The following is a 27,121-nucleotide window of genomic DNA, read 5'->3' on the forward strand; positions in this document are numbered from 1 at the left end:
CAATATATCTCTTATTGTGTCCATACAAAATAAATAATATTAAGAAGTAGAATTAAGATGTTAATTAAGATGTTAGTTAAGTTGTTGGACTAAGGAGAGGAGAAACCCTAGGTGGTATTTTCACCCTTGAACCTGATGGGCGGTCAGGAAGGGCTTTTGATATGTTGATTTTGCTACCAGACTGGGTGTGGTGGCTATCCCCAATGTTAGAGGGTTGGAGAGATGAGAGAGACCAGGGCAGCAAGATGGAGTGTGAGAGACTAGCAAGGGGGACAGAGGGAGAAGAATGTAGGGGAAGAATGCAGGAGCAGGTGCATGGAGAGCCGAGAGATGGGGCTGCGAGAGGGAGCACAGAGAGATGAGCGGAGAGACAGTGGGAGACGGGAATGAGGGGCCGTGTGAGGCTAGAATGGGGCACTTAGTGAGACTGGGACAGGCGCGTAGGGAGAATGGAATAAACAGTAACTGATCACCAACCAGCTTGGCCCCCGTTTCCTCTTCATTTGCCCCATAGGCTGGACCACCCTGGGTTGGGGAGCAGCCCAAGTCCACCAAACTCAGGCAGCGAGAGGGAGAGCCAGGGGGGGCTTTCCCTAGCCTCCCGGAGTTTACACAGGATGTGTTCCCCGAGTCCAAAGAAAGCAAAGAGGATTCCTTGTCTCTTCTCAGTCTCCATAATGGGATAAGACTACTCTGGGGAAAACAAAAACTCTGGGTCTCAAGCAAAAACACTGAGTCTCTCCCCTGTTCACAGAGCCTGAATTGCTTGTCGGATAAAATTAAAACTCTGATTAGGGCCTGGAGAGATAGCACAGGGGTTTGCCTGCACACAGCCAACCCTGGATCAATCCCCTGAACTACATAGGGTCCCCTAAGCATCACCAGGGGATGATCCCTAAGCAAGGAGCTAGGAGTAAGCCCTGATCACCTGGGTATGCTCCTTCCCCCTCTCCCTCTCCAACACACACACACCACACACACACACACACACACAGTCCACTACCAAAGTCCCCAAACTCCTCATTTTGCTGTCATGGACTAAGCTCACAGACACACGTCCGTGGTAAACCTAGGGTCTCCCATCTTCCTGGAACCAGTGGGTGAGTGGGGGCACAATTCTCATCATCATGGCAGGGGTGCAGGAGGGCAAGTGGAAATACGGGATTCTTAAATCCTGGCCTTTAGAAGTGGTCTCAGATCACTTTTGCTCACCTGAGCTGGCCAAGGTAAATCACCTGGTAGATCCAGTAGCTAAGCAGCCCAAAGGACAAAACCACGATAATGTCAGGAGAAAGAAAGAATTGAGAGCAATATTCCAGCCCAGCAACCCCTCTGCCATCAGAATGGAAATAACTCACCTTGTGCTTCTGTTACTTGAAACATTTCTCCTTCCAGAGCTTTGATGTTGTTGCTATTTTGTTTCTTTCCACCACCAATTAGACCAATTAGTCACCAAATATCATTGGCGTCCAGAGCTCACAAAGTGCCTAGCACACGCAGATGTTCCATAAATAATTTGTGGATTAAGCAAGAGACTAGGTCAACATAGGAGTGTCCTGCTACCCAGTAGCTTGCCAATGTTGCTCATCAGAGACGAGGAATCATGTGCTGACTTGGAACCTTGTCTGAGTGTTGAATGTGACTCTTCGAGCTTTTCATCTGTACATTGTCTTGGGAAAATAGATGCTTACCTTGGTGTTTGAACTTTGGAGGAGCAAAATGATGCTTGGCATTCAGAAGATACCAGAGGCAAAAGAAGTATAATGAAAGGGGGTACAAGTGGAATAAAGGAGAATTTGTTGAGAGGGACAAGCTGTTTAAGTCCTCGTGTGTGTTTTCATGCTGCTTTCTTTTTTCTCAATCTCTTCACTTTAAAAATGTATGTGGGAGGGGGTGATGGGAGGGAAAATGGGGACACTGGTACTGGGAAATGTACAGTTGGTGGAGGGATGGATGTTGGAACACTGTATGACTGAAACCTAATCATGAACAGTTTTGTAAGGGTCTATCTCACAGCGATTCAATAAAAAAATGTATGAGGGGGAGTTCTCAGTAGCTTTGCTCCCAATATGTCACTGCTGTGATTTGTAATCAGAGTCAAGAACCAACAGGGATGGGGCTGACCAGTCTTCTTGAAAATCTCTGTGACAGGGGCTGGAGCAATAGCACAGCGGGTAGGGCATTTGCCTTGTACACAGCCTACCTGGGTTCGATTTCCAGCATCCCATATGGTCCCCTGTGCACCACCGGGAGTAATTCCTGAGTACAAAGCCAGGAGCAACCTCTGTGTATTGCCGGGTGTGACCCAAAAAGCAAAAAAAAAAAAAAAAAAAGAAAAGAAAAAAAAGAAAATCTCTGTGACACCCTTGGTGAGTCACGTGGAACAGTGCCTATCTGTCAATCCTAGGCACACTGTCCTGCCTTCTGGGTGCCCAGCCTGGCTGCTGTGCCAAGCAAAAGTGGCAATACCTCTCCCCTCTTAACCTGCTCTTCTCGGCCCCTACTGAAACAGCAGATTTCACTTTCCCTGAGAAGCACTGTAGCACTGTAGCACTATCGGACCATTGTTCATCGATTTGCTCGAGTGGGCACCAGTAATGTCTCCGTTGTGGGAGTTGTTGATACTGTTTTTGGCATATTGAATATGCCATGGGGAGCTTGCCAGGCTCTGCCGTGCAGGTGGGATACTCTCGGTAGCTTGCCAGGCTCTCTGATAAGGACAGAGGAATCGAACCCAGGTCAGCCACATGCAAGGCAAACACCCTACCCGCTGTGCTATCCCTCCAGGCGCTGAGAAGTTTGTTTAAAATCAGAGACTCCATCAGCACAAACTTAGAAGACCTCAACAAAACCTTCAATTTTTAAAATACCTTTTATTTTTTCTTGAAAAAAATTTTAATTGAATATCCATGAGATAGACCATTACAAAGCTGTTCATAATTGGGTTTCAGTCATACAATGATCCAGGACCCATCCCTCCACCAGTGTACATTTCCTACCACCAATGTCCCCTCTTTCCCTTCCACCATCCCCCAACCACATCCCCACCCTTCAGCCTCCCTCTATGGGAGGCACTTTCCTTCTTGCTCTCTCTCTCCTTTTCTTTCTGTGCATTATGGTTTGCAATATAGGTACTAAGAGGTCATGGTGTTTGTTCAGGGCATTCATCGTTTTTACCAGGACAGTAAAGCTGGAGTAGATTTTCAATTGTGTGGCCGATTTGGGGTGTGGATGTAACTGCCAAGGCTTCTGTAAGTACATGGGGGTGAGGGGAGACAGCCCATCCTGACCCCGGGAAAGCCTGGTGATTTGGGGTGTGGATGTAACTGCCAAGGCTTCTGTAAGTACATGGGGGTGAGGGGAGGTAGCCCATCCTGACCCCGGGAAAGCCTGGTGATTTCAGTCACAAAACCCATATACCTGAATTTTCAGCATATTATGTCTTGGTGAGGTCTGTCCTGAGATGGTGGAGCCAGGTGGAGGGTAAGGTGGTGATTTTGGATTGTGGAAGCAAGTGGCTACTGGGGGCTCTACTTGGACAGACACCAGGCCAACTTGCCCCCCCTCCAACTTACCCTGGTCTGTTCAGCCATGCATAGTTCCAAGATTAACTGTGGCTTTTGATCTCTTTTGTGATTTATTTATGAGTCTCTGAGATAAGGCCAATAGATGAGCTTGTATAGCTGAGCCAGAGGTGTTTTGTGGGCGTGGCTTCCATGTACCTAACTTTTGGCCATTTAATTTCTTGGTAAACTTGGGCCCAAGTTGTTGGGGTGCGTCCAAAGATACAGCAGCAATTTTGGGGTATCAGGAAGCCTGAGGGCACCACAGACTGCTGATGCACTCACCCTGCAGGTACAGGTTGACCTGCAGGCGGCACCATACCCCTCATGTAAGTATTTTAACTTCTTCATGCCTCACTGTTCTCATCTGCAAAATGGGAATAACAATCCTGTTTCACAAAGTGAGGATCCAAAATGAGGTTAATATATTCAATCTTACTAATGATTCATTGTGGGTAATATGAATGAATAAATGAGAGTTCTACATTTGGATATTCTTCTAGTTTAAATACCTTTTAAATTGTTCCCCCCCCCTTCCTTCTGTTAATGCTATTATTGTCATAGGTTGGTTGTGATGCCCACACACATTCTGACTGCACTGCCCTCTGCAGAACTCACACATGTGTTTGCCAGTGTTCACACTCCTCCTTATAGCGCTTACATGTCTCCTTAGCTTTGGTGCTCACTGAGTTGCTCTTTAGCTCTGGTGCTTACGCACACCGGTCTTCAGCATGTGGACACTGAACACTTGGACGTCTTCATTGCTGATGCTGGGGATTCAGGAAAGGAGAGCTGCCCAGCACAGACAGCAGAGCTGCCAGGACCACACCAGCTGCGTGTGGGACGCCAGACATTGAACTGTGACTGGCAGAACCACCGACTCATGTCCCAGCCTCGAGCCCATCTAGTTCCAACATGAAAAATGTATTCTGTTTTGTCCAAGTTTCTAAGTGTCAGAGGAAATGGAAGAGAATGTTGAAGGTTTTTAGGATGCTTTATAACGATGTGATTTCTGGCTAAAAAAAATATTCACCAAGTTTGGAGTTCTGAAACCTCCAGTTTGTTTATGCAGCACACCTACCTTAAGTCCACCATGTGCCAAGTGATTATTTCAGGTTCTGAAATCTAATGAAAAGATAGAAAAAATTTAACAAGGATGCAAAACCCTTTCTACCTGTAGCCTCTATTTGTGGGTTATGGTATTAGAAGAAAACAATGTTTCTTGGATGTTTTCAAGGTTAATGCCTTTGGAGCTACTGCTCATGATTTATTTTATTTTTTAAATTGCCCTCTTTCAAATAAAATATTTGGAGATGTACAACCTATACTTGAATCTAGAATGAAAATTTTTTAGCCTTACCTATATGTACATGTTTTTCTTAGCATATAATTATCCTGATAACACGAGAAGGAAGATATTGTTAATATGCCTTATATCTTAGAACTGACAAGGCTGGGGCTTGAGGTGGCTCTGTGAATGGCCTAGGGTCACATCCATAGGTTGATGCACACCTATTTCAGCTTCAGTGTCTTCTTGTACTTTTACCGAGAAGTACAGAGATATTGTAATTCCTAAAGAAAAAGATTGCAAGTCTAAGTTTATTTAACAAACAGACTGTATTCTTTGCTCCTCATCAAACTGACTCTTTAAGAGCAGAAACAGAGGAGTGGTATGGGCTGGAAATGATAAAGGAGAGAAGGGGAGCACAGCAGGAGGGATGCAGTAAACTTGAATGCACTGTTGATGGGTTTAGAAAGGTGCAACCACTGTGGGAAGAGTGGGGGGCATCTTGGAACAATTAAACAGAGAACTGCCAAATGATTCAGCAAGGATATACATACCCTCCAAAGAACGGAAAACAGGAGCTTGAATAAATAACTTATATGCAATACTGCTCTCTGCATAAAAAAACACAAAAGCCAGAAGGCAGAAGCAACCACAAAGTCCATCGACTGATGGATGGATAAAGGGAATATGATTTATGTAGCTGTTTGGTATCAGTGGGGAAACTGACTCCTGGGCCCCTGGGTATAGAAAATGCCCTGTGTACTCAAGTTCCTTATATAGAGTGGCTTTGTGAGAGTCAGCAGTTGGCTCAGAGGGCTGGAGCACAAGCCTTGCTCGCAGGAGGCCTTGAGTTCAGTATCTGGTTATTATATGTCCCCCTACTAGACCCCAAGCACTACCTCATGAACCCTGATGGCTTCTAGCACTGCTGAGTATATAGCCATCAGGCCTGTACTTCCAGGCTGAGTTCTCTGGTCCAGAAGCACCCTACCCCCCAATAAATAAAATGACATAGTTTATGTTTATAACCTGCACATATCATCCTACTTACTTTAAATACTCTCTAGATAACTAGAAATATCTACTGCAATGCAAATTCTCTGTAACTAGTGCTGTGAAGTATTGTTTAGGGAATAATGGCTTAAACATCTGTATTGTTTAGAATAGACCCTACGTGGGTAGGCCTCATTACCTCCCATGGGTTCTCACTCCACAGTTGGTAGAGCCTACTGGTGCAGGAGCCACAGATATGGAAGACCAGCTGTCCGTTCACACCACCCAGCTCTGTAAAGGAAAGGCACTCTAATGTGTAATGCATCAGAAGTGAACCTTGAGGACACTAGACTGGGAGCCTGGAAGAACTTAGCTCATGACAACACAACAAAGATGATATGATTCTCCTCAGATGATTCGGTAATGCTAGGATTTGGACTCTGGTGGTTGGTGTCAAAGTCAAGGTAAAGAAAGTCTCTGCCTCACCCTGGACGCCTTTCTCCCCCTGGGTTTCAGTACGGTTAGAGCCGGCTCAGGGCCTGGAGACGTCTGGCTACAAGACAGAGCACTTTTTGTGCAAGTGCTTCGGTTGGGAGGTGATGAGAAGCTGTTAATTTCGGCCGGTGACCTTTTCCTGCCAAAGTGTAGAAAACACTCGGTTGCTCTCCAAGTGTGAGCCAGCAGTCCTGCGGGCTCTCACTACTCCGTTCAAGCTAAGGCCTGTCAGCGAGAAAGCAAACAGACCCGCTGAGGGAGGAGATGAGACTCCCGTGGAAGGTCGCGCCCTCAGCTTCCCGGGAGCTCCGCACATGGGTCCCCCTCCCATCGGCCTACCCAGAAACTCCTGCTGCAGAGGCCACGGGGCTTTGAGTCTCCTCAGTGTTCGCTTGAATAAGATGGACTTGGTGATGGTTAGAATAAAGGGGTGTCTGGGTGTCATTCCATCCTGGAATATAGCAGCGGGTCGCAGATATTTTGCCTGTTGTTGTGGGGGCCACCCCTACTGCTGTTTAGGGGCTACCCGAGTCAGACCTAGTGGCACGGTAGGGGCCGGGGCATGCAGTGCCTGGGATTCAACTCAGTGTCTCACACATGTGAGGCACATTGCCCACCCAGTCAGTTGGAGTGGACTGTTGGGCTCAGGGAAAAGGCGGTTTCCCCTGGGCTGCATTTTAGGAGAGCTGGAAGAGTCAGCACACAGCCCCTGCTCTGCCAGCCCCAAGTTCCATGTCGTCTTCCAGGACTCTGCAGGGCGGGAGGGAGTTCTAGGCAGCAGGCGAACCCTCCAAGCAGAGAAGCATGGCATGGCCACAGCAGCTTGTCCCAGATTAATATGGGTTTTATTCAACCTACCCTAGTCCAGCAAGCCTTTACTCCTGGCTCCTTCCCTAAGTGCTCTACAAATGCTAACCCCCATCATCCTCCTAGCCCCCAGTAGGAGGATGATGAGATTAACATTTGTAGAGTCCTAAGAGATGTGACTTCATTGGGCAAGAGAGGCGCTGTGAGGTTAAGGATTGACTGAAGGTCGACTTGTAAGAGGTGGAGCCTTGCTATCTGGTGTACGACCTAGTCTCCTAACCACCAACCTCCATTGTTCTTTCACATGAAAACCACCAAAAAAAAAAAAAAGAGGGAATGAAGGCCTGGAGTAATAATCCAGTGGGTACTTTTATGTAGCCAACCCAGTTTCAATATTCAGCACCCCATACGATCTCCCAAGTCTATCAGGAGTGATTCTTGGGTGCAGAACTAGGAGTGATCCCGGAGCACTTCCAGGTGTGACCTCTATTCCCCACTCCCCGCAAAAAAAGCAAAATCAAAAGATAAAGGATGAAGATTTAAAAGGCTTTTCCCAAAGTTGTAACTTGTAAAGATACCTGTCTCACATGTCCACAGGACCTGATAAAAGCAGCCTCCCTGAGTACTGAAAACTCTGTTCCCCAAATCTCAAGCACCCTAAGTCTTCTTTCTGAGAAAAAAAAGAGTACTGGAACATTTTTATTAGCTCACACTTTGGAGGAGCTGATCTAAGTATCTTGGAGCTGGTGGATTGACTCGGAAGGAGAGCACTGTAAGGAGATCAGAAAAAACCCTAAATTCATCCCCTGGTTGACAAATACATGATTAAGTTTCATTCAAGGGTTTGCTTGCTCAAAGGGATTTCTTGCTGTCTTGCAGAAGCTGCTGGGAAAAGTGAAAGCCTTGGACAGAGAGGCCCTGTTGTGAGAGCAGAAGTAGGTCACTATCTTCCCAAGCCAAGTTTCAGAATGGCGCTGATAATATTGTCTCTGATCATGCAGAGGAAAGAGGCAACCGACGGCTAATGATGTAAAACATGAAGGCTGGGAATCAAGAGATGTCTTCTGGGCTGGGAACAATCTAAGAGATGCAGAAATTAAGTTTCTAGCTTGGTGGTACAGCCAAATAGTCAGAGACTTAGAAGCCAAACACTCCTGGGTTCTATACCTGGCCCTGCCACTCGCTAGTGGCTATGACTCTGGAAAATCACCTAAACTTGCCCAATTCCATTTCATCATGGCAAACATTGGCCTTTTAATATACCTCTCTCAGGATGGCCAACATTTTACCAAATAATGAATATAGAGGTTATTACAATGCTAGTTTTCTCCAGCTCTCTGGTCCATAGTTTCAACTATAAAGTCCTATATGCCTCTCCTGGTTCACTCTAAAAGTAGGAAGTTCCTATTTGGGGGTCTGCAAATACTTAAAGTCCACAAAGGACTAGGGAGATGCTTCAAGGGGGTGAGGTGCACCTCATCCTCCTGCTTCAAGTCTCAGTACTGCATAGTCTCCTGAGCAATGCTAGGAACATCTCCAAACACTGAGGTGGGAGTAACCCCCAGGCACCGCCAGGAATGTCCCCAAACAAACAAAAAATTTTCATGTGAATGAATAGCAATAATGTTTTCAGATTCTCCAAATAACCTATCAAATAATGACATATAAGAACATCCTACTCTTGAACTATGGGGAAAGCATATAATAATTTTTATCTCCCTGAGGAAGGGAAGTAACGAGGGTTTAGGGGGCAGGGGCTCAGGTGCGTCAGTAATGTGGAGAGTAGTACAGCTCTATACTCAAACCACAGTCAACAACACTGAAAACATGAGATCAAACTACAACCACCAAATTTTCAAATGTGCCTGTCAAGGTGGCAGGCTGGGGGTGCTGGAGGGAACTTGGGAACACTGATGGAGGGAAGATGACAGTGATGGTGGGATTGGTGCTAGAACATTATATGCCTAAAACTCAGATATCAATAACTTTGTAAGTAATGGTTCTTTACTGCACAGTAGCACTGTCGCACTGTCGTCCCGTTGTTCATCGATTACTTGAGCGGGCACCAGTAACATCTCCATTGTGAGACTTGTTACTGTTTTTGGCATATTGAATACACCACAGGTAGCTTGCCAGGCTCTGCCGTGTGGGTGGGATACACTCGGTAGCTTGCTGGACTCTCTGAGAGGAATGGAGGAATCAAACCCGGGTCGGCCACCTGCAAGGCAAATGCCCTACCTGCTGTGCTACTGCTCCAGTCCCAGGTTCTTTACGAAAATTTAAAAAAATTAATAATTGAAAGAGAAAAAATAGTAAAAATAGTATTCCTCTCCATAGATTTATAGCAGAAAAACACCTCTCCCTATGTTCATTGTATCTATCAGGCTGTCATCTTTATTTTGGTTTGAGGACCTGACCCAGCAGTGCTCAGGGATTACTCCTGGTTCTGTGCTCCTGGATCTCTCCTGGAGGGGTTTGGAGGATCATGCGCAGTGTCAGGGATGGAATCAGCCATAGCCACACACAATGTACGAGCCTTAACCCCTGTACTGTTTCTGTGCTTCTCTCCCATAGCTCTACTCTAGCTATTAGTTTTAGCCCTAAACTTGGTAAATAACTTCTAATTGCAGAAGGAAAGAAACCACAATGGCTGCTCCTCGACAGACTTACTTTGGTAGACAAACAATGAGGAAAATTTTCCATCGTCCCTTTTGTTAAAGCCATTCCTCTGTGTCCCTGTCCTCTGCTTAACCCTTGTGGTATGTGGGACAAGGGGCAGGGTTTTGAGGAGGACAGTGCCCGACCCTCTTCTCCATTATCTCCATGGCATCGAACCTTGACAACTCCAACCCAATAGTTGGAGAATTTTTTCCCCAATGATACAGGGATTGGATAGGTGAGGAATGGGTATAATGAGGGACAGATGAACTGCTGAAACAACCACACAGTTATTTAGCGAAACGGTCCACCTCCTTCTGGAAGCATCCCGATCCTCCCACCCCGACCATGGACAAGCACCACTGTTCTAAGAGATAAATGCAGATATACAACCCCATTTCAGACAGAAACGAAACTTATTTCTGCAAAATGATGAGCGGCAGATTTCACTGGAACCTGGCCCATGCTCTTACACACACAAATTGTAGCAGTTGTTTTTTTTTTTTAAAAAAAAAAAAGGAAGGGAAGAAGATCTAAATCTTCAGTGTCATTCCTTTCCCTTCAGAATTTACTTTTTCTCTCGGTGGAGGAAGTCCTGTGTCTGGGGCACCGTGGAGCCTCATCTCTGGCTCTGCCCACAGAGCAGGTAAACTTGCCTTTCCTAGAAGACCTTTGTCCTGGGAATCTGGAACTCTGTGATGAATGTTGCAATTCAAGCCCACCGTGAGCCAGGAACTCTCCTGCCCACTGAGTTTTTGAGTCTCCCCAGCTCTGGTTGTTCCCGGGTAGGTAGTTCTGTGTGACCTTGTGAATTCTCCTTCCTGCAAGACCCAGCCCAGCACACACACGTACCCAGGCATCAGACATCCACAAGCCCCTTCAGAGGTGACTTCTTTGTCAGCATCGAGAGCCTCTGTGTACCAGTCCTTGCTCATCAGTGGGCCTCCAACAAACCCTGGAGATGGATGGACTCTCTTTGGTATTTGTTTCCCATAAATTCGATTCAGCTTAGGTGAACCTTGGCTTGGACTGGAAGGAGAATTTGTTTAGTTACGCCAGGCTGGAGGCACTAAATTGGACTATATTGTCACTTCTCTTTGCTAATATAAACAAGCCCTCAGACTGCTCAGCCCTTGTCAGGGACTGTAATCGGTCAAGTCCACTGGCTGAGCTATAACTCAGAAGGAAAAAGTCCAATAACTTAGTCTGTGCTTCACCTTTCAAGAGCCATCAGCCCATCCATCACCCCCGACAGGAAAAGTTTCTCATTCCCACAGAGTGAGCCCCAAAAGGTTTTTCCTGGTGTTAGTTCTTAAAAATAGCATCTGTGCCGAGGACATTATTCTCTAAAATTTTACACAAGTGCCAATGGGTCTACTAACTCAGCCCCGTCTGTGGCTTCCTCTGGGCTCCTTCTGTTTATTTAGACCCGAGTGAATATTCAGGAACAATCCTGTTTCACAGGTCAGCCCTTTATGTCCTGACCCAGCCTGCCTAATATACGCTGCACTTTGAACCCCCGGTCACTGTGGCCCCAAGGGCCGAGACAAACCTGCTTGGCTTTGAGAACATTCATCATTGCTGCCCGCTGACTCAGCACCTATAGGACTGGGCGCCATAGTGGATGGGGGAGACTGAAGCAGAGGACGACCAAGATTCTTGGTGTTTTGAAGTTTACTCTTGCTGCATGAGCAGGCCAAGCAAAGCAACAAAAAAGCATTATAGAAAGATAAACTACAACAGTACTAGCTGGGATGATGTGTTATGACTAGTCCTTTAGATGCAGGGCTCAATATCACCACACGTGTAGCACTGTAGCACTGTCATCCCATTGCTCATCGATTTGCTCAAGTGGGCACCAGTAAAACCTCCATTGTGAGACTTGTTGTTACTGTTTTTGGCATATTGAATATGCCACGGGTAGCTTGCCAGGCTCTGCCATGCGGGTAGGCGGGATACTCTCAGTAGCTTGCCAGGCTCTCCGAGAGGGACGGAGGAATCAAATCTGGGTCAGCCACATGCAAGGCAAATGCTCTACTCGCCATGCTATCGCCCCCATCTTTTCAAATGCTATTTATGGCAGACAGTTATTGCACACAATTCACTTGATCAGATCACTCAATTCACACACAAGGTGTTCTGATTCATAAAGTTTCCTGAACATTTAAGTCAGGATCAGTTTATAAGACTCAGTGTCAGAATCCAGCTTACCCAAAGCCCAAGCCAGCTAGGCTTCCATTAGCCCAATGGTTCCCAGGGCTTCGTTCATGCTCAGTCCCCCACCCCTACCCCCCATGCTAGAGAACTTGATGCCAGAGTAAATGCAGAAATTGTACCTGTCAATACACTCAATCCCTCTGCTCTTACACACAGTTTTGGTGGACTCAGCCTTTCTTGGAAGTCCCAGAACTGATATTTGTCATCCCAGACTGTTTACAGAAGGTGCCAGAATCTTTCTTGAATGGCTGGCTTCCAGATGTAGCTGTCCAAGCTTTGTTCTTACTTCCTGATTGGTTACACCCCGGCGGTGCAGCTCTCTTCCTTACTTTGGTCCCAAGGTGTTTGCTAGTGAGAGTCACTTCATCTTTACATTTCATCTATACCTTTATCACAGGGTGTTTCTGAAACAAGACTTTGGGGCTGGAGAGATAGTAGAGAGAGCAGTGTGTTGGCTTTGTATGTTGCTGACCCTGAGTTCAATCCCCGGCACCTCTCTGGTCCCCTGACCCCTACCAGCAGTGATCTCTGAATGCAGAGCGGGGCATAAGCCTGGAGCACTGTGAAATGTGGCCCCCCAAACAAAAACAAAAATATAAACAAAAGCACTGAAACTCTGGGTAGGTCTTGAAGGATCCAATGGAGTCAAATCATCCAGAGAGAAAGAGAGCAGGCAGAGGGCGAGGCCTTAGTCTTGCAAGATCTTAGTCTTGCAGGGCAGTCATAAGTCTTGACTTCATTCCCTGGGTGATTGGACACCTGAGCTTCTGTCTTACTTATATTATTGCTTTGAGATTAGCCAGAAGTGATGTTGGAAGATTCCCAGTCTTATCCTGAATGATTGCATTACTGTAGGGAAGACTCCCTTTCTGCAGACCCCCTACTGAAGCCAGAGGCGGGGGCGGGGTGGGGGCCTGGGGGCGGGGGGCGGGGAGTGTGTGACAGAAATAGTGAGCTGAGCTCACCAGCTGCCTGCTTCCCTACAGCCTCAGGTGAACACCAAGAACGGGCCTTTTAAGGCGTGCAATGCAGGGCTGCTTCCAGGTTGTAAATGAGTCACCAGGGGGAGTCGGTTTTCCTTCCAAGGGTCAGTCATGTTCTTTGGGGGGTGTTTTTTGTATTATTCCCCCATTTGGGGAGAGCTGGGACTCCTGGGTGTCATTTATTAGAGGCCAGGATTACCTCATCCTCTGAGAGTGCTCTGAGAATTGTGCTTGTTTGACACGTTTAAGCGAAGATGAAATTCATTTCACAGTGAAGAGTGTTGAGAAGCTGATATAACTCCAGGTGTGGCAACACCATGCTCAGAACTGAATCTTGCAGTGATCTGAGGATCCCTTTAGGATCCAAGAGTCAGGAAGAAGGATACATTTCTTTTTTTTTTTTTTCTATTGAATCACTGTGAGATACAGTTACAAAACTTTCAGTTTGAATTTCAGTCATACAATGATCAAACACCCATCCCTCCACCAGTGCATATTTTCCAACACCAATGTCCCCAGCAAGCCCCGCCCCCATCCTCCACCTGCCTCTATGGCAGACAATTTCCCTCATACTCTCTCTCTCTCTCTCTCTCTCTCTCTCTCTCTCTCTCTCTCTCTCTCTCTCTCTCTCTCTCTCTCCTTTTGGGCATTATGGTTTGCCATACAGATACTGAGAGGCCATCATGTTTGTTCCTTTATCTATTTTCAGCACACCTCTCCCATCCCGAACAATCCCTTCAACCATTATTGACCTAGTAATCCCTTTTCTATTCCAGCTGCCTTCTTCCCCAGCTCATGAGGCAGACTTCCAACAATGAAGCTATATTCCTGGCCCTTGTTTCTACTTGAGTGTCAGTCTCATATTATGTTGTTTTATATTCCACAAATGAGTGCAGTCATTCTATATCTGTCCCTCTCTTTCTGACTTATTTCACTTAACATGATACTCTCCATGTCCATCCACTTATAAGCAAATTTCATGACTCATCTTTCCTAATAGCTGCATAGTATTGCACTGTGTAGATATACCAAAATTTCTTTAACCAATTATCTATTCTCGGGTATTTGGGTTGTTTCCAGATTCTGGTTATTGTGAACAGCGCTGCAATGAACCTACAGGTGCAGATGTCATTTCCACTGTGCTTTTTGCACCCTCAGGATATGTCCTCAGAAGTGGTATTGCTGGGTCAAGAGGAGCTCAATTTCTAGTTTTTTAAGGAATGCCCATATGGTTTTCTGGAAAGGCTGGACCAGTCAGCATTCACACCAACAATTAAAGAGAGTTCCTTTCTCCCCACATTTGTGCCAGCACTGGTTGTTTTTGATGTATGCCAGTCTCTGTGGTGTGAGATGATATCTCATTGTTGTTTTGATTTGCATCTCCCTGATGATTAGCGATGTAGAGCTATTATTTTTTCATTTTTTCAGCCTTTTGGCCATTTGTATTTCTATTTTGAGGAAGCTCCTGTTCATTTCTTCTCCTCATTTTTTGATAGGGTTGGAGGTTTTTTTCTTGTACAATTCTACTAGTGTCTTGTAGAAGGATGCATTTTTTAAGGTGCTCAGGGGATTCAAGAAAGGTAAGTAGTGGGTGCAAGCTAATGCTCCAATGCAAAGTGATCTCCAAGGAGAAATGGTGAGGATCCCATTTGGGTTTTTATTCGTGTAAGAAAGAAGGGTCACTTGCCACACCTTTGAGGAGCACAGACTGATTCTGGCCTCACCCCTGAAGCTTGTGGATACTTCCAGATGATGACCATGGTCACACTGCTGTCCTTATGCCTCCTTCCAGGGGCTGAGACTTCCTGCCCTGCTCTTTTGTGCTGTAAGTCTCAACCTTTCCTTGGAGAAGCTCTGTGACATTTTCCATTCACTCACCTTTATAAGTAAATTGAATTGCATCCTCTAGAACTGTTAAACATCTTGGTTTAAACAGTACGGGGTTTGAAATGCTTGCCTCATATGCCACTGTCCTGGTTCATTCCTGGCACCACATATGATCCCCTAAGCAGAAAGGAAAATGTGTGCAGTGTGCAGAGAGAAGACAAAGAGAAAACAAAAATAAGAAGATAAGAAGCTGCCTACCTGCCAAAACATGCTTAAGGCTACTGGAAATTGAGATAGAGGCTTAGAACCCATTCTCCTCTCTGCCCCTGGAAGAACCCTTTAAGCCTTTGCTTCTCACCTCCAACCACCAGAAATCTGTAAGTTTCTCTTGTTGAATTCACAGTGTTCTGTGTTACAGAAGCTATGGGAAATGGAGATGCCCTCCCAGCATTTTTCCGTGAAATATAACATGAACATATGCTTGGAATAAGAAAATTTTCTGACCTTATTTTAACTCAGGTTCAGAGAGGCCTAAACTTTACCAGTCATCACTATCCTCAGTCACTATTTGTTCTTTCTAAGTCTTTATTATCTGCCTTTCTTCCATCATTTAATTAATTTCTTAAAAAGTGAGTTTCACAAGCACGAAAATGTGTGAATCTGTAACTGTACCCTCATTGTGACTCACTAGTTAAAAAATAAATTAAAAAAAAAGTGAGTTTCATTGTTTTCAGTTTATAGCTAAAGGACTTGCATTTTAACTGCTAAACTAGGGGGTCCAGAGACTTGGTGTTGGGGCTATAATGACTAGGAGCTTCCAGTCATCCTAAAGTATACTTCCTTAGAAGTAAAGGAATCTTAGAGGATTGGCTTAGGAATCTCTCCACCACAAATAAGATTGTGTCTTTGAAAAGGTATGTCCTGAGTTTTCTATAACTGACTTGCTAATGAAACTTTAACACATGCTTATTGTTTAGTTGTGGTTTTGCTCACAGGTTGCCTGAGTCATTAAGCTGAAATGTTGCATTATTTGTAATAATTGTCCAGGATTTAAAAAAAAGTATGTGTAGAGATGTATATTTTTTGCTAAGTATTGTCAGAACATTTAAAATATGTCTTTTCTTTCTGCTGAATGTAACAGGTTAATAGGACTATGTGATTACTGATTAGCAGGATGGAAACAAAATTAGAGGGAGTGAGATGACCTTTATGTTTTACAGGCACTGAGTTGCAAATTTAAAATGGAGATAGCAAGAGAAACCATGCTCAGGAAATCAAATAGCCACATTTCTTGGATTGACTAAGATGGCCCTTTCCACTCCCTTTTCTCACCACAAACATTTTATTCAGAATAAAATTCATGAATGAGCAGAATACACTTTTTTTTCTAGCTCTCTACGGAGTCGATATATACAGTTAATGTACACTGTTGATACAGTTACAGCAATCATGGACTGGAGGTAAACAGGCAGGAAGAACATGGGTCAGGAGTTCATGCATATGCCGGGCCCTGGTAAGACCCCAGCACTGCAGGATGGCCCCGTGGTTCCCAGCCCAGCAGGGCCAGGGTAGTGCCACATTCCTGTGCCTAGTATTGAATTGTTTGCCCAGCTTGGTCCTTTAGGAAGCAGGAAAAAAATGTATCTTGATAATCTAGGGATTGATTTCCCAATTTCCTTGGTCAACACGTTTTCTGAAGTACTATATCAATCAATCAAGTTCGGATGCTTATATCAAACTGATTAAAAGGGAGATGAGGCAGTGGGATAAATCAACTCACCAAACTGAAAAGAATGCTATCTCAGTTACTGATACAGAGAGAAATGCGACCCAGAATATAACAAATTTCACCTGTTTAAACCTAAATTTCAGAGTTCCCTGCACATTATCTTTGGATTATGAGTTTGAAGCCAATGAGTGTCTATTTTGTATCATTTTTGCATTACAAGAAATGTGTGGGTTGCTTTGAGTATCAAGGGAACTATTTATATGCTACAAAACCCTTTTAAATTTGCCTATAGATATTATTTGATTTTTGTTAGGAAGAGTGGGAAATGAATATCAACTACCTGAATAAATCCAGCACTTCCAGCTAGAATATTCATAATATTCTTTTTTTTTTTAAATTTATTTATTTTTAATTAGAGAATCACCGTGAGGGTACAGTTACAGATTTATACACTTTTGTGCTTATACTTCCCTCATACAAAGTTTGGGAACCCATCCCTTCACCAGTGCCCATTCTCCACCACCCGTAAACCCAGTGTCCCTCCCACCCTCCCCAATCCCATCTCCCCCCCACCCCACCCTGCCACTGTGGCAAGGCATTCCCTTCTGTTTTCTCTCTCTAATTAGCTGTTGTGGTTTGCAATAAAGGTGTTGAGTGGCCACTGTGCTCAGTCTCTAGCCCTCATTCAGCCCGCAACTCCCTTCCCCCACATGGCCTTCGACTACAATGTAGTTGGTGATCGCTTCTCTGAGTTGACCTTTCCCCGGAACGTGAGGCCAGCCTCGAAGCCATGGAGTCAACCTCCTGGTACTTATTTCTACAGTTCTTGGGTGTTAGTCTCCCACTCTGTTAAGAATATTCATAATATTCTTATCCAGCATTTGACATTTCTCACGCACCTGAAAATGGCAGATTTGATGAAGTTGTATGCAGATTGAACCATTCTTAGAAGGTATTCTGTTTATTCAGAACATAACTATCTTGTTTGTTTTCTCCAGATCATTGCTTAAGAGAGTAACTGAGATTGTACTGTGTGTGGTCATGTGGTTATCATCCCCCCACCTCTCTTTGTCCCTCCCTCCCTTTTTCTTCCCTCCCTCCCTCTCTCTTCCCTCCCTCCGTTCCTTCCTTCCTTCTTTCCTCCCTCCCTCCTCTCCTCCCTCCCTCCCTCCCTCCCTTCCTTCCTTCCTTCCTTCCTTCCTTCCTTCCTTCCTTCCTTCCTTCCTTCCTTCCTTCCTTCCTTCCTTCCTTCCTTCCTTCCTTCCTTCCTTCCTTCCTTCCTTTTTTATTTTTTTCTATTCTTGTTTCACAATCCTGTTACATTTCTAAAAGGTGCTCAGTTAAGCCGAGTACTGCTGTGATTAGAGAATACAGAGACACAATTTGCAAACAAAAGACATTTGTGCTCTGATCACTATTTACTAACTGTGACCTTTGAGCAAGTCATTTCACTGTCCCTACAAAGTGAGAGTGTTGGTGCCAATTGTCCAATATGTTTGCTGGCTGTATCAAATGAGCTTATGTGTGAAATAGTGCTTTGTGAAATGAAAGCACTAATCAGGTAACTCTTGTGATGGAAAAATGATTCTGTCACTTAACTACCATTGACTTTCTTGGTGTCTCCTCTGAGATCACTAACTTCTAGCAGCCACTGTTAGATGTACTCAAGCATAGAATTTTCTCATCTTCACCTCCCTGCTATTGAAACAGTAAGGAAACCCTCAGGTATTTAAGCACTCATTCTGTGTAGAACTCTTGTGCCTCCTAAAAGATGAGAATCTGCGTCCAAAGCCCTATGCTTGCCCAGAATTCCCTACCCCCTCACTCTTCTCATTCCCTAGAAAGGATCTTACAATCCTAATTAGGCCTAGAGAGGCTCACAAAAGACACATATTTCCAAGCACTTTGGATTTATGGACTGAAAACTGTAGGCTACTGTGCATTTTCATATATTCAAAGAGACAATTAAGATAACTTTAGTTATGGTTTTGAAAACAGTCAGGGCAGGATTCAACTGAAAGTACAGCTTTTCTCTGTCAAAACCCAAACTGAAATGACATATTTGGAATCCACTCACTCTATTAAAAGCAACCAACCATCTGAAATCACTCAGTGAATTGGAATAAAGTTGTGCAAAGTTTTGTAATCCTCAGGAGAGGAACAAGAGTTTGGAAGGAAGTTTAGCTGCCAAACTGCAAGAACAGACAATTCACAAATAGGGGTGTGAAATGGTCCACAATGAGTGAAGAAATGTCCATCTGCACCCAAAAAGATATGTCAGCAAAAAGAATGCTACAATTCCTTAGAGAGATATAAAAATACAGTCCAGTACTTGATACTTCGTGGTTGTTCATTTCTGTCAAAAGGAATGCTCTTGTACCCTGTGGTTTTGAATGTAAATGAGCATACTCTCTTTGGACTTTGGCAAGATCAAGAGTGAATCTCACTTTGTAACTCCACTTTAAGATATTTGTCATTGATTTAAAATAAAATTAGGACTGAATGTATGCACTACCATCTTAATCATAATAGGGAAATGGAAAGACCTAAATACTTAATCACTGGGGAACAGTTCAACGCATTAGAGTATAAAGCATTTGTTATGGATTGCACATGTATTGAACCTTAACTCCCAAAAGGTGGTTGTGGAGGTGGCCTTTAAAGGGTCATTAGGGGCCATCTTCATGCCACAATCCACAGAGAAGCGGCAGGCATTCTGGTGAGCAACGCGGCCTGGAAAATGCTCCGGACCCGAGTCGGGGCCAGCAACACCGGGGGGCCGGAAGGAGGAGGTGCCGCCACCACACCTTCTCCAGATGGAACCCTGGCGCCACTGAGCAGCAACTAACACGGCTCCAGGATTCGGGACTGGGACAGTTCCGAGCCGCGGGGGCCACTGGAGTGGGGCAGCGCCAGCCCAAAACTCCAAGTGGTCCCGGCCGCTGGAAGTCACGCCCTCGACCCACCCTCGGCGCCATCTTCATGCCACAATCCACAGAGAAGCGGCAGGCATTCTGGTGAGCAACGCGGCCTGGAAAATGCTCCGGACCCGAGTCGGGGCCAGCAACACCGGGGGGCCGGAAGGAGGAGGTGCCGCCACCACACCTTCTCCAGATGGAACCCTGGCGCCACTGAGCAGCAACTAACACGGCTCCAGGATTCGGGACTGGGACAGTTCCGAGCCGCGCGGCCGCTAATGCGGCCGCGCGACCTTTTCTAACACCTGAGAACATACAATCTTTGAATGGAAAACTAATTATCAAATGCCTCCTTATTAGGGTTATCTTTTTTGGGGATATAACTTCCACAACAATAGTGAGTTTTGTGTTGAAATATGGAACTTAATCAAGGTGAAGAGAAAATAAAGTGAGGTTCATCAGCTATACAGTTGGGGTGGAGGGCGGGGGGTATACCGGGGATTTTGGTGGTGGAATATGGGCACTGGTGAAGGGATGGTGTTTGAATACGGTATAAATGAGACATAAACCTGAGAACTCTGTAACTTTCCACATGGTGATAAAATTAAAAAAAAAAAAAATAAAAGAATGCTTGGAGGGCTCGCTCAGGATGGGAGATGCATGCTGAAAGTAGACTATAGACCAAACATTATGGCCACCTAATACCTGTATTGCAAACCATAACACCCAAAAGGAGAGAGAGAGAGGAAAAGGGAATGTGCCTGTCACAGAGGTAGTGGGGGAATGGAGTGGGGGTGATGGAAGGGATACTGGGAGCAATTGTGCTGGAGAATGGGCACTGGTGGAGGGATGGGTACTAGATCATTGTATGACTGAAATGTAAGCATGAAAGTTTGTAAGTCTGTAACTGTACCTCATGGTGATTCATTAAAAATTTAAAAAGAAAATATTAACACACAAGGCTTAACCTGTAACATCATGTTAGTAATATCTTATAGAAGGACTTAATAGCTCCAGAGTGAGATTTAACAATCTTCATGCACTTTCTTCTAAGGATATCTATGTTGATCATTTTTAGTGAATTAATCATAACAAACAATACAAGATAAATCATTTATGGCCTGCTACTGGGGTAGGCCTGGGTGGTGGTTGGGAAAATTGGAAATAATGGTGGTGGGAAGGTGTAAAGGTGGTAGGATTAGTGTTGGAATATTGAGTGGAATAAATCATTGTGAACAACTTTAAAATGAATAAAACATGAACTTCTCCCTCAAAAAAAAAAAAAATAAAAAATAAAAAAAAAAAAATAAAGGGTCATTAGGTTGTTCGTTTCACCCCTGGGAATAGTGTCCCTATAAAAATAAGGAGTAGTTACTGTTCAGTCTTCTACCACATGAGGGTACAAGGAGAAAGCAGTTTATAGACCATGAAGAGAATCTAGCCAGTTGATAACTTGATCTTGGATTTCCAACCTGCAAAACTATTAGAAATAGGTCTCTTAATTAATTCACACAATTTTATTATATTCTCTAGAGCAACCCAAATGGTCTAAAAGCCAATCCATGTAAAATTGTTACAGTGTCAGGTCCAAAAAGAGAGTGCAGGAGGTAAGGCCTTGTATGAGGCTGACATTGGTTTGAATCCCCAACACCAGGTATGTTTCCTGAGTAGGGCCGAGAGTGGTCACTGAGCACAGAGCCAGGAATAAGTCCCAGCACCACTGGGTGCGCCCTCCAAACAAAATAAAAGGCTTTTTTTCTTTAACAATTATTTATGTATTACTATTCTGAAGTTTATTTAATGACATGGAACATGTTATTTGACATTGTGAATACCCATGTATAATGCCTATTTGGGAAAATTGATGTATCAAAAAGAGTGAAGGGGAATTCCCTGTAATGTTAGCAAGACTTACTCCATCACTGTTAGCTGAGAATAGGCACGATTTTTACATGTTTGTATTTTCCAAATTATATATAATTGATGTTTACATTCCTAATCAATAAAACATGATATTAAAAATATTTTGGGTTTTCTCACAACTTATAGCCAAGCTTGCTTGTTCTGAAACTAGAGGCCTCACCTTGCCTTCTGCTCCTTCCTCTAGAAGCATCCCCACTGCACCAGCAGATGGCCTCAAAGTGAAAGCACTGCAGTTTTGCCAAACAAGAATGAAGAAGAAAGAGGGTGAGAAAAATTCCCTTACAATTTCTGTTTTTTTTTTCTAGTCTTGTCTCTTCTACTCCAGTGTAAATTCTGTTAACTTTTATCTTTACATTCTGCCTAGCGGATAATCTGAAAACAAAGACAGAGAAAAACAGTTGGAATTTTCCCAACAGAGTTCATTAAAATGGCCTGGGAATGGTGTGACTGAAGTGTCTTCTTATTTCATTCTTATTTGAGATGAAGCTGTGCTTTCCCAGGGTGAAGTTGCACACTTTTGAGTCTGTATTTGTTTCTAGTTGTTTCTTTGGGGGGGGGAGCACAGGGCTTACTTTTCTGGTGGTGCCTATCAGGGAACTATAAGGAGTTCCAGGAATTGAACCTGTGTCATCCACATGCAAGACAAATACCCTACCCACTGCACTATTGCTCTGACACCTATAATTGTTTCTATTTTTGTCAATTAAAAAAAAACTTTTCTCCTTTGGAACAAATAGAAAACAACTCGAATCTTGTCCGGCACCTGTCCAGAAAAATTAGGCTCAAACCCACAATGCAGAATCAAGAAGAGCTGGTTGACACACTCTTGACTACTTTCTGCTTTTCCTGCCAGATGACTTTCATCTCATCCTCTTCAGAGAAGAGTGACCTTGTGCACAGCATTCATGGCCTGTGCCTTCTGTACTCTGGGGGATTTGGTCACCAGGAGAGCCAGGGAGGAGAAGGAGGACGATCTTGAACTCTGTTCCCTGGGGCTCACTGCCTGCTCGGCAAGAGTCGTATCAGACATCACCTCTTAGAGGCAGAGTCTTCTGACAGCTCATCAAGGAAGAAGAAGGTTCGCACAACTTCAAGTTCTGGGTGCCATTTGATCTTTCATCATCATCATCATCATAATCATCATCATCATCATCATCATCATCATCATCATCATCATCATCATCATCCCGTTGATTGCCGATTTTCTCGAGTGGTCTTAATAACATCTCTATTCGTTCTAGCCCTGAAATTTTAGAAGCCTCTCTTTCCTCGTCCTTCCCAATGGTGCTACAATTGGAGGCTCTTTCAGGGTCAGGGGAATGAGACCCAGCATTGTTACTGGTTTTGGAAATAAACACGCCACGGGGAGCTTGCCAGGCTCTCCCATGCGGGCAGGAAACTCTCGGTAGTTTGCCAGGTTTTCCAAGAGGGAGAACTAAGATGTCGTGTGGCAGTGCCATGTGCTTCTGGGAGCTTGGTTTTATAGTCTCTGGATATTGTCCCATGATGGGATTACACGGCATGGGGGGGAGCAGTTTCTGGATGTGACCGCCTAGATACTGGAAAATTTGGGATCTGGGCGGAAGAGGCTGAGTCCTGATCAGAGCAGGCTTGGAGATCTCAAGCCTGGGTTCTGCATACCTGGGTTCCTCTGCTGGTTCCTTCATGTGTGAGACTCCTTCGAATGGCTGGAGAGTGGCCTTGAGCATGGCTGCGGCTGGCTTCCAGAGGTCTTTGACTGCCAGGGCTCTGCTCGGGGTGGGGAGGAAAACTCAACTCACCTTCTCCGAGGGGCCCTGGTGAAGACAGCCAGGTGCGGGAGGCAAGAGACTCTGATCTTTGATGATTTCCCTTAAATGTGCCCTGCTCTTTGTGAACTGCCTCTCTCAACTCTCTAATTCTTCTTTCCAATTTAATGTCCTTTTCCTGGCAGTTCCTGACCTGGAAAATTTTTTCAGGATACTGCTACTTCATTCTGTGTCATGACTCTCCCAAAGAACACTTGACAGCACCTTCACAGAGCCCCCTGCGATTAGCAGAAGAATTGTCAACTATTGTACTGCGTGACAGTGCCGTACTTTATATTTCTTAACCTATAACAATGTATCCTGGCAATGGATTTTCCCAAAATATCAATGCTTCAAAATAGAGTGATACTGGAGTCAACTATTAGTAATAATAAAGAATTAAATTGTGTGCATGTGAAAAAAATCAATTAGGAGCCAGAGACATAGTAAAAAGGGGAAAGGCACTATTTTTGCATGTGGCTGACCTGGTTAGATCCTCAGCACTACATAATGGGGTTCCCCCATCACTTTCCTGGGTTCACTCAAGCACAGGATCAGAAGCCCTGAACGTCTTTAGCATCACTCAACACACTGCTCCCTCCAACCCCCACCCCCTTAATTTTGCTTAAAATGTATTAAGAGTTAGTTTGCAAGAATAGATGTGCTGGAGTGACTTCGTTTTGCTTTCTTTTGTTTCCTGGTTTTCAACATTTCTAGTTTTTACACAGAGATTCCAATTTGCCTTCTTGTATTTTAGGAAAAGGAGATTGTTTCAGCAAATGCAACTAAAATTGGCTATATTCAGCATCTATCAAATATGTATGTCGGCCTGTAGAATGACCCTGAGGATGTTTTCTATGAGTCATGCTATTCACCTTGGTAAACAGGTGAAGAACTGCTCTTGGGTCACAGAGCAATTACTATAGGGAATTCCTATAGTGAGTAGTTGTTCAGTTTTCTCATCAGTCTTTGTTCTATAAAGTTCCAAATATCATACAACCATTTACTTACTATTTCAGAATTTGTTATCTCAGACACATTGTCTTCTTAAATCCTCATAATAATTCCCACGTTATCATGTTAGGGTTCATTAATAGGCTGAAAGGAGGTAGGACTTGGAGCACACAACCCACTTTCACCACAGACTTGTATATTGGGTCTCCTGGGAAAAATACCAGCTGGGTAAAAGTCAGTACTGCTTTGACTTGCTGCTGAGGCTACGATAAAATGATCTCAAATGATGAGAAGGAAAAAATTCAAATAATTTTCCTCCTCTGATCAATTTAGTTCAATTAAATTGCTCGATACTGAGGTGACTGACATAAAGCCTTCCAGGAATAGGAATCTCACTTGGCAGACAAAGCTATAAACAAGAAATGAGAGAATGATAATAAGATGTGATTAAAATGAAAGCAGAAGCCTACTTTAAATGTAATGGGAAAGCAGACAAGGGAGCAGTTGAGTCTATGACAGGTAATGGAGGTGTCATAAAAAATTATGTATCAAAAGTGACAGGATTGACCTTGAGGCAGGTTTAGGAGTTGCTTAAGGAAACCAGTGGAGAGAGTGAGATTACAGACAAAAAGCCCCCAGGGGCTTCTCATTCTTGCCAAAGGCTAATCATCTCCAATTGTCTCCTCAACCTTGGTTTCCTATGGCTGTCTGGATTCCCAGCTCTTTGGGTCTAAAGAAACAATGTACCATTGGAAGAGAGGCACTGGGAGAAAAGAGAAGCTGGAATAAAATTTAATTTTATTAAAAATCTAGTCTTTGATCTTATTTTTAACAGGACCATGGACTAACTACTGGAGAAAACTAGATGTTGACCTGGAGCCTGAAATTTGACAGAAATGTTCAATAAATGTTTGGTCTGAGAAGTGGGTGACAACTCACAGGACCAGCTTCAAATCTGTTTTTTTTTTTTTTTCAGAGTCTTGGATGCAGCTATCTGAGATTCCATATGGATTTGGATCAGGGAAGTATTAGGAAAATATTAAGGAAGGGGAATTTATAGAAGGGATTTACCCACTCAATACTATTACTCAAAAGATAACTGTATTATATCAGACCAAGGAGAGGAAAGAGGATTTAGAAGGTTGTCTAAGATGTCACAAAGATTGATAGAGTTTACTTGACTAAGAAAAACAGAGCAGTTCAATTTAATTTCACATTTTTAAATATGTGAGAATCCTGGAACTTCTTATCTCTACCCTCAGACAGATGTAATTTTTTTGGGGGAGACCTGAAAGTTATTCACCACTGTTTTATGCCATCTTGTCTTAGATCCTACACCTACTAATACATTTTCTCTTTCTCTCACCATGGTCAGTACAGGCACTCTCAAATCATGCCCAAAAGTCCAGTAAACTGGAAAGAAGCAAACAGTATGGGAGAAAAGAATATTTCAAACTGGATGCTAAGAACCTAGATCAGTTTGGCTTCAAAAAACTAATGGGATGTATTGGGGGAAGGAAGTTACAGAATCCCCCACCCCCCCTAAATACCAGTAAACCCTCTTTATTTTAGAATGAGTAAGCTGATACTAAAGTTCATGCAAGGAAAACAAAAACTTGCAGAATAGTTAGAAAATCACTAGGAAAAGACGCCTAACAGATCTATAAATACTATACATATAGCACTGCACTGTAGCTCTGTCGTCCTGTTGTTCATCGGTTTGCTGGAGCGGGCACCAGTAATGTCTCCATTGTGAGACTTGTTATTACTGTTTTTGGCATATCGAATACTCCACGGGTAGCTTGTCAGGCTCTGCAAGCTATAATAATACAAGCTATACATATAATTAAAATTAAATAGAGGCACATGGATAGAGACATCAATGAAATGGGTAGAAATTGAGTAAATAGATCTGAAAATATGCAGCCATTTAGTTTGAGATAAAGGTAGCATCTACAATCTCCGAGGCAAAATGAACTTTTAAATAAATAGTGTGAGTACCACTGAGTAGCCATTTACACCAATAAACTTACAGAGGAAACGTGAACGAAGACTACCCATGTGGAGAGGAGAAAATAATGGTGACTTTCTCCACAATGCAGGTGTGAGGAGTGGCTTCTTAAACACAACCCAAAACCCAGGTGCAACAATAAAAAAGACTGATCTTCAAACGATCTAAAAATAAAATATATTTGCATGGGAAATTTAAAAAAATCATGACAAAACCAGAAACCCACTATGGAAAACACTTGCAACATATATCACAGTTAAAGGGCTAATCCTTTGATATATAAGAAGTAGCAGGCGTGGGAGGTGAGAAAGCTTCTCGAGTTTTTTCCTAGATTATAGTTCAGGCCTCACCTGGATTTCTATCTCCGTGACTGTAATTAGTTTGCTGTTGGCTTGGTGTGATTCACCATCTCATGGCCACCTTTGTTGTTATTTTTTGCTAGCATGTACTTTCACTCTCAGGCACCAGCTTGATTTATAAGTGTTTTCTCAGATCACATTCTGTACTGGGCCCTGCACCTGGTGTTTTCCCAGGCCAGCCGGCATGACTGGTTTCTGGGCTTTTCTTGTTTGTGGATGGTTCTTAGAGAGTTCCACATACCCTGTAACTTAGGTGGTAGGAGGCACAGGGAAGGGGGTTGGGTGTGGGGGGAATCCTCCCGCAGAGATGACTATACCCCCCAAATACACGAAGACTTCAGTCTTGGTGATTTCCAGGTGTTATTAGATACACAGGATCCTTTATCCCAGTAGGGATGGATAAGTTAGCTAAGGGGGCGTGGAGGTGAGGGGTGGAGGGTTAAATAAATAAGTTTTAGGTTATAGATAGTAAAACCAAACCCTCATTTTCATCTTCATTAGTTAGGAGTTCTAGTTGCATGAGCACAGCTTAGGTTTCAATGTCATCAAGTTCATATCAGTATCATAGATGGACAGCAGGAGGAAAATAAAGCTTTGGGATGAGAGAAT

General features: G+C 43.9%; 1 long non-coding RNA gene across 1 annotated transcript in view; it reads left to right on the forward strand.

The window, feature by feature from the left end:
* Positions 1-22,522, forward strand: part of LOC129405070 (uncharacterized) — a 158,657-nt gene extending 136,135 nt beyond the window's left edge. Inside the window, exons 4-5 of the long non-coding RNA XR_008630287.1 lie at positions 21,586-21,665; positions 22,255-22,522. This is a non-coding gene — a long non-coding RNA (uncharacterized LOC129405070). The remainder of the gene's footprint in view (positions 1-21,585; positions 21,666-22,254) is intronic.
* Positions 22,523-27,121: the final 4,599 nt, after the last annotated feature.

The sequence above is a fragment of the Sorex araneus genome, chromosome 5 (assembly GCF_027595985.1).
Source record: "Sorex araneus isolate mSorAra2 chromosome 5, mSorAra2.pri, whole genome shotgun sequence".
Classification (NCBI taxonomy): domain Eukaryota; kingdom Metazoa; phylum Chordata; class Mammalia; order Eulipotyphla; family Soricidae; genus Sorex; species Sorex araneus.